This window comes from Podarcis muralis, chromosome 1 (assembly GCF_964188315.1).
Source record: "Podarcis muralis chromosome 1, rPodMur119.hap1.1, whole genome shotgun sequence".
In the NCBI taxonomy this organism is placed as follows: Eukaryota; Metazoa; Chordata; class Lepidosauria; order Squamata; family Lacertidae; genus Podarcis; species Podarcis muralis.
In genome coordinates this window covers 77,063,473-77,072,333 of record NC_135655.1, presented here as the reverse complement: position 1 = coordinate 77,072,333, position 8,861 = coordinate 77,063,473, and positions in this window count along the sequence as shown.

Sequence of the window (8,861 nt, the reverse complement as noted above, 5' to 3'; positions counted from 1 at the left end):
CCTCCAGATGCTGTTGGCCTTCCATCAGCCTCAGCCAGCCAGCAGGGATGATGGGTGTTGTAGTCCCGCAACATCTGGAAGACCAAAGAGCGCCCACCCCTGGCCAAGAATGTGTGTCTTGGCCTTCCCTTGTAATGTAGGACAAACCAAAAGGTAAGACTATGTAGCAGCAGTGCAAATTTCTGTATGTTGGGTTTCTTGCAGCCAGCTTTCCCAAGTCTTCTTTCAGGAATTGCCTGTTACATAAATCCAAGGTCTAAAGTACAGGAAGAGACCTGGCTGACTCCAACACCTTTCCAGGTGATGTGCAAACAGGAGTTTTTTATATACTAGAAGGCGCTGCATTAGCCAAGAGGGCTCATCATCTTCGGGCAGATGGCTTGCAAGCAAGTTAAACAAGAGCATTTCAATCAGGGAAGTAAGACTCAGTAACACACAATACAAGCCTGTTATCTCTGCTGCTGCCTTGTGTCAACACACCCCCACACACCAGGCCATCGAGATAAGCAAAGCTGCTCTCAAAGAGTCTCATGCTTAGGGTACTGCAAATGAGTCAAGCAGTGTAACTTCAAAACCCAACAAATCCAGAAGGGCACATGTCCTATGCAAGAGACACTTAATAGCAGGGAGACAAGAGTTTAGGATTCGCCTTATTATTTTTTCAGTGGCTCTTGTTCTGTATCAAAAGATTCTGACTGTTTCTGGATGAGCAAGTTCTCTATCCCAGTGGAATTTCCTGCCAACTGATTTTAAGAAGCATTATGTAAGCCTCTGCTAACATTGATGTGAAAGTAACATGTGCTCTTCCGGTGCTTCAGAAACATACTGCTCTCGGCCCCAAATGCTATTTACCTTCTTCTAGGATCCCACTGGCATAGTCAAGAGACTCTGGCGCACATTAGGAGCAGGGAAGGGTGTCTCAACCTGCCTTCTCCAAAAGGAATTATAATAATACATCAGAGTACAGTGGTAGCTCAGGTTACAGACACTTCAGGTTACAGACTCCACTAACCCAGAACTAGTACCTCGGGTTAAGAACTTTGCTTCAGGGTGAGAACAGAAATCGCACAGCACTGGCAGCGGGAGGCCCCATTAGCTAAAGTGGTACCTCAGGTTAGGAACAGTTTCAGGTTAAGAACGGACCTCCAGAACGAATTAAGTTCTTAACCCGAGGTACCACTATATCTTAGTCAAAAGAATTCTTAAGAAGTTAAACGGCCTTCACTGGCAATTCTTACAGCACTACAGTACCATCATGCCTATTTCTCCAATCAAATAGTGCTATGCATCAAAACACAACAGCCTGATGGATCAAGCCAATGCATCAAGTATCCCGTTCTCACGGTGGCCAACCAGATGCCTGTGGAAAACCAGCAAGCAGGAGCCGGGCACAAGAGAACTCTTCCCTCCTATGGTTTCTGACTCCTGGTATTCAGAACTTTACTGCCTCAGACACTAGAGGCAGAGCACAGCCATTGTAGCTAGCAGCCATTGATAGCCTTATCTCCATGAATTTGTCTAATCGCCTTTTAAAGCCATCCAAGTAGGGGGCCATCAATACTTGGAGAGGGACTATCACCTGTCCTGAACCTTCCAAAATTCCAATTTATGAGATATCCTCGAGTTCTAGAGTGTTGAGGAGGCAGACTTTTCTTCATGCACTTTTCCAAGCCATGCACAATTCCTTGCATGCATGCACGCAAGTCACCACTTCCTTGCCTTTTCTCTAAAAGGTCCTGAATGCTTTCCTCATAGGGAATTGCTCCGTCCCCTTGAATCACAGGACCTCTCATCTTTTTACACAACTAAGCTTAACCCAGGAGTCTTTTTGAAAGTCCAAGTATACTCTGCAAGCTGCAACAACTATCAGTATACTTAAAACTCCCAAATAACTTATAATCGGTTGTGAGACAGGACTTGCCCTTGGAGAAGTTATGCTGGCTGTGTAAGCAAGACTTGTTCTCCTATGTGCTTGGTTATTTTATATTTAGCAAAACTTTACACCACTTGAGCGTCTGATCTTACATTTTTTTATTTTTTTTTAATGCAGAGCCTTCATACTTTGCTTAAGTAGCCTGCATTTGAATTCTGGTATCTTTGCTTTCGGGACGCGGGTGGCGCTGTGGGTAAAAGCCTCAGCGCCTAGGGCTTGCCGATCGAAAGGTCAGCGGTTCGAATCCCCGCGGCGGGGTGCACTCCCGTTGCTCGGTCCCAGCGCCTGCCAACCTAGCAGTTCGAAAGCACCCCCGGGTGCAAGTAGATAAATAGGGACCGCTTACTGGCGGGAAGGTAAACGGCGTTTCCGTGTGCTGCGCTGGCCCGCCAGATGCAGCTTGTCACGCTGGCCACATGACCCGGAAGTGTCTCCGGACAGCGCTGGTCCCCGGCCTCTTGAGTGAGATGGGCGCACAACCCTAGAGTCTGTCAAGACTGGCCCGTACGGGCAGGGGTACGTTTACCTTTTTATCTTTGCTTTCATAGCTACATGCTTTAATCATGCATGACCATGGATCTCAATTCTCAGTATGTATGTACTGGTAGCAAAACAAGAATTAAGATAATTTGACTTTTAACTCATAACATTCTTCATCAAAACAGAAATACCTGAAAGTTACCATTTAAGATCCATGCCTTATGTTGCGGGGGGCGGGGTTCACAACAAATAAATTGATTTTTCTCATCAGAAATGTGCAGTTTGCATTGTTTAGAATAAAAGGTCCTCTTGAGATCTCTAGAGTCCATAGTCTTGATGAGGATACTAATATTTCTTATTGTTCCTGTACATATCTACAGGTCAGCTAAATGGCAAATGAAGTCACAACGAAAGGGGAGTATAAATGCAGTGACTTGGATGGTAAAGTGAGGTTATAAAAGAAGATGAAATTAGATCCCCTCCTCATTTTCAGTAACTGAGGATTATCAAATGTGGCTCATAGTAAAGCATATTTCCACCCCAAAAGTAACACACACACACATTTTGGTTGCAAATGATTACTGATTTAACAATATGACAAAGATGAAGTGACAAATGATATTTGCCAATGCCAATAACCTTCCAGTAGATTACATGGTGAATTTCTTATGTTATATAATGCTTTACAAACTCTTATTCAGCCTTGCCACAAACCTGCATTAGGTCATAATTATTCCCATTTTACAGATAAGCATATGAGTTCATGAGCCATTGCAATGGGAAATTCACTGGTGGGGTACACTGAAAAAAGTAAATCTTTCTTATAGTGAATTTGATGCTATATAAAATCTTGCTTATTTTGAGCAGTATCGTATAGGTAATTTACACACAGTTGCAAAGTTGAGAACGAACAACAAACTGTAGGTAAGTTGATTGTTGGTGGCTAATGGATGCATTTTGTTCGAAGAAGTCATCCACTTTCATTTAGAGGATCACGTTAATACATAATGAATATTTCTCCAGGTTTCATCACTAAAGCTGGTTCTCACATTCACATACTGTACATCACTTGATTACTCACAGCTGAATATGTAAACCAGTTCCACTGACTTCTTTTAAAATGAGGTGATAAAATTATTTCATGTCTTTGATTGCTCATTCACACATGCTATTTGATCTTCCAGTATATCAACTGAGGAGCATGCCTGGATGAGTGTGCCTGCCTGCCTATAAGACAGAAGTATATGTGTGTTGTCAAGGGAATTGGTAACAAGCAAAGCTGGCCATTTCATCTATGTTGTTGGTACTGCAGAAGGCACATCTCTCTAGGAAATTCCCTCTAGCTTACTTAGTTCACAACCTCTCTGATGAAAAAGACACCCAGTGAACTGCAATGAGGTGTACATTGTAAGGTGTACTGAAGCACTCCCAGAGTCTGGAGGAGCACAGCACACAAACCAAAGACAACCTAAGAACATTAATCAACCAACAGCTGTCAGCATCACTTTCCTTTCTGTCTGGGCATTGGAATTAGATTAAGGCAACTATGTTTTTAACCACCCTACAGAGGCCAGGCAGATCTGTGTTACAATCAGAAGCTGCAAAGTATATGTAAGGAAATAATATATATTTTGGCAACACACATTCCAAAAATCATGCTAGCAAGACATTGAGCACTACCATAGCTCTTTGGGCTAGTACAACGATTAATATTTGAAGCAGTTTTATGGTCCCACATTTGTGTAGCTGGGGAGGCATATATAGCATCTCCTTTAGTGTTTGCATACTGCTTTGTCAGTAACTACACCTTCATTTTCCTGGAACCTCACTGTGAAAATAAACACATCTGAACAATGAGCCAATGCAACACAGTGGATTGCTTGACTACCTAGGGAAATTTGGGTCCAAATTCCAGTTGTCACCATGGATTCCTTAAGTATCACTGCCAAGAGTATCTCCCTCACAATTTTGGTTGGGCAGCAGAAGCACAATGACCTGCTTAATAAGATTGTGATTAGGAGGAATGGAATAATAATTGTACAACATTGCACATAAAACTAGTGTTAGATAGAACCAACAGAAGTGATACAAAACCACGGTAATCTGGCAGTTTTTACATCATGAACAGAATGACCTACAAGAAAATTTTAACCATTCCTTCAAGCAAAATTATTTCATAGCCAGACATAAAAAAGTAATAATTTGGCCATCCTAGATTCCTTCCACTGGACACAAATGGTAAAATGATAGTCACCTGTTAATGCCACATTTTCATTATTCACAGGTTGTGTTTTCACCTCTTTAAATGTTATACCTTAACCATCCCAGGTGCCGTGGGAGAAGACACCCCCCAAGGGCTTTTGCCTACTCCACCTTGCTCTGTGTTTAGACTATGATGCAACCCCACAGATATCCTCCTAGCTTGCTCAACTATTTTCTTTACTGTCCTTTTCTCTGCTCTCCAGAGAAACAGGGCCTTGACAGCTTCCGGCGGGAGGGGGGGGGGGAATCACTGTGTGTATCCCCAAGGCCCTTTTGAAGAGGAAACTCCCCTCTTCTCTTTCTTGAAGCAGCAGCAGCTATGGAGTAGCAGAGAAAGGAAGAGTGGGTGAAGCTGTTCCCAATATTGGTGAAATTGAAAAAGCTTTTCCTCCCATCACCTTTCTGCAGGGAAAATGTAAAAAATGTGAAATGGCAGATTGAAAAACAAAAAAAAAGCACTTCAGGTAGAAAACCTCTTCGCAGGTTTCATGAAAATGAAAGCAGCCTGAAATGCAGTTGTAAATATACTTTCCTGCATGACCAATCAGTTTAAAACCCTGACAGTGCACATAAAACTGCATTTCTGCCTTCATGCAGGAGAGAGGCTTGTAAGTGTTTGTTTTCCTACATTTATATCCTGCCTTTCGTCCATTATGGAATTCAAGGTGGCACACAGATAGCTCTGTGGGAGAGGGTCACTCATCCATCTGACCTAGATCAGATCAGCTTCAGCAATGCGGTGGTCTCATGTGCCAAGCACTTTTAAGTGGTCCATGTGTCTGAGATTACAGGCCATTGCTTAACCCCTTGTCCTGTCCTAATCTGCACCTACAGGACAAGCAAGCGGAGAAAGGAGCAAGAAACCAGAAAGACCTCAGAGGAAGGGGGGAGAATGGTTGCAAATGATTCTCAGAAGATCAGAGAGCGCCCCTCACACTTGTAATTTCTCAACTGCCTGACTCACTCATTACTATACCGTGACAGGAGGAAGATTCTTTGATTCAGTACAATCTCCACTAAGCAACTTTTTAGAAGTGTATAATTTTATTTTATTTTGGCAAGGGTGTTCAATCCCTTAGACTGACCATCATACATTTACCCACACAGCTCTCTGCTTCATTCTGTATGCATTCCACTTCATTGATTTTATGGGAAAACCCAAGAGAGTCCAAGCCAAGTAGTCTTTGCCAATTGCACGCCTTCCCGAGGGAAAGCACAACCTATTTAATAGCACACCCAACACATTTTATTTTGAGTCTTCCATACATCCTCAAAGGAAGGAACATACATGCCCGTGAGTGTGCACACGTCAACTCTGCTCTTCTGCAACAGCCATGGACGTGCAAGCTTGTTAGTGGTTGATGTCCAGCTCTTGAAGGTGTCTTTTCTCCAACTGCATTCAGACTGGAAGAAGTCACCAGGCTCCAATGCGTTGTTTCTTCTTGGGGAAGGGGCAGGAGGTAGCAGAAGGAGACATAGTGATGCCCGAAAAGCAGGTTAGCCGCTGTCACACGCACAGTGGGGGAACTAGCAGCACAATGTGCGTTAGTCAGTGGCTCACCTGCTTCTGGAGAATTAGACCAACCACAGGCAGGCAGGCTCTTCTAAGATGTCAGCAACAGACACCCCACTACCACCACCCCTGCCCCTACCAATATGGATCTGAAATACACAAGAAATAGATCAGCAGCAGAGTCACCACCAGCACTCCCAAGACCCAATATGTTCGGCCACACTACTTCCCATATTTCAACACATACAAAAATAAGCCCAGGAAGCTTCTGTTTCAACACCCCTGGGCCATTCCAACATGTGCAAGACAGATGCAGACCACACCAGAGGGACTTTCTACAACACAGGGCAAGGCGTCAGCTGCAGGCGTTTTGAAGTCTCTCCCTTCGGCCACTTTTTGCTTAATTCTGTACTGCACTTTCCCAACACAAAACATCATGTCAACTTGGAAGAAACAGGTCAGTCCAGTGAAAAGTGGATTCAGAGCCCCCAGCTAATTCACAGAAAAGAAGAGATCTTGCTGTAGAAGTTGGAGCAATAAGGAAGTTCCGTTTCCACCTGGAGGACAATTCCCCACCGCCACTTTTACCCACCGACTTAACTGGATATGAATTACATCCTCCGCCACCCCACTTGGTGTTTATACAAGCACAGGCAACCGAACAGCGCAACCCCTTTTTGCAAGTCTGCTCAGAATCAAGTTATACTGATCGCAAACCAAAACGAAGCAAGAAGCCCCATTCCTTTCCTTGCACACCCTGAAGCGGAGCGAGTGTGGAAACCTGGCCGACCAATTAATCGACCGGCTAATTTGCGACAAAAGTGAAACTGCTTCTTTCCTCCTCGATGGATCAGCTGCAATTTCATTAGGCAACGAAGCGCTTCGAAATAATATTAAGAAGGGGAGGGAAAAAGTTAAATGGAAGTTCAGAGCCCTTTCCCAGAGCTTGGGGGGGGGGGGGAATCGAGGACTGTCAATGACCTGGTACGAACTTGCTTCCGTTCGTTCCTCGGCGAACATCTACACTTGGCTTTGACGACTTAAATTCTTCCCTGAGCACGGATGCGCCTTTTAATTGACTTGGCCAGGAAAGGGGGGGGGGGGATGCTCTATGCCGCACGCTGAAAGTGAAACCAAGAAATGCTGTCCCCCCCACTTTTTTTTAATGTTTTCCCTTCACTGCGCCCAACCTTAAAACACCCAGCCGGAAACCAAGCCCTACCCCGAAGCCCCAGCACCCACCTCCCTCCCTAGTTACCCCACTTACCTGAACTTCGCAGGCACCGCTTCTCCTCGGGCACTTTCCTTCGGGCTCCTTTCGGCAGCCTGCGCTGTCCACTTTCCACAGGCAGGAGGGAGAGCGCGAGCGAAGCAGAGGCAGCGGCAGCGGAAACTTCTCCTTCCCGGAGTTGCGCTGCGCTACCCAGCCCACGCCGCTGCCGCGCAACCTGCCTTCTCTTTCGCTCCCCTACCCCGCCCTGGCTACATGCAAATCGGGGCTGGTGACGTCGCGCGGCGGGTCCGCCAATGGAGGCTGCGCCCGGCTGCCGGCCAGCCACGCCTCCCGCCGCGCCCGCCAATCGGCGGAGACCCCCTCCTCGCGCGGGGCTAGGCAGCTCCCTCCTTCGCCCTGCCCCGGGAGTTACAGCGCGGGGTGCGGCGCGTTCGGTTCTGCACGTCCTTACTTTAGGGAGGAACCAACTGTACTTGCCCGAGCGTCGATGCCGCTCTCCTCCCGCCCGCCCGCCCGCCTCCCCCCCGCTCCCTTTCCCGCAATGGTTGCCGCCGGCCAGGCTCCTTTCCAGGAACGCTGCTGGCGAAAGGGCCGGGCGGGGTCGAGCCCGCGGCGTCGCGTCCGCCGCCTTTCTCAGTTGGCGCGGTTCGGCTCCCCTCGGCCGCCCCTCCCCTCCTCGGGGGCGCCGAGTGGTACAGCCCAGCCTGGGCTTTGCCATGAGGACAGTGTCAGTGCGCACGTAGCAAGCGCAGGAGCGGCAGAAGGCCGGGTCCCAAGCGGCGCGCGGTGCCGGCAGGGGCGGGCGCGCGCCGCGAGATGTTTCCCCGCGCGGCCGCCGAGGCAGCTGCTGTTTGCAGCTGGCGCGCGCTGTCCTCAAAGGCTCTTTCGAGCGCAGCCCGGCCGCTCCTGCTCTATCCCCCCCCCTCCACCTCTCCAAAAAGGTAGACGGAGCGAAGGAAACCCCGCCCTGCTCTTTTACCTCATTTGCTTCTTTAAAGGATGCGCGCGCGTGTGCGTGTTTGTGTGCGTGCAAAAAGCCCAAGGGATCTGGTTTATCTTTAGCACGGGAACAGTACATTCAAGTCTGTGCGGCAAACGCTACAAATCTTGCACGCTGCCTGGGGTGGTGGTGGTGGTGCAAATCGAAGGCATTTGTGCACCTGAGCCTCGTACTTCAAGTTGGGCTCCTTGGCGTCCATGGATTGCATGGCTCCTTTCGGACACTTTCGTAGTTTTTTTCTTTTTTAAAAAGTGTATAGAACCATAGTCGGAGAGGTGCATTTGAATTTTTCTTAAGTGATGCACAGAACACATGAAGGGGCATCTGAATGTATTGCTTTCAAGCCCCGTTATGTCTACCTTGATGCGATTTTGAGATGCTGTTTCATCATCTTCCACTGCGGGAATTCTAGGTTTGCAGGAATTCTCAAGGGTGGACT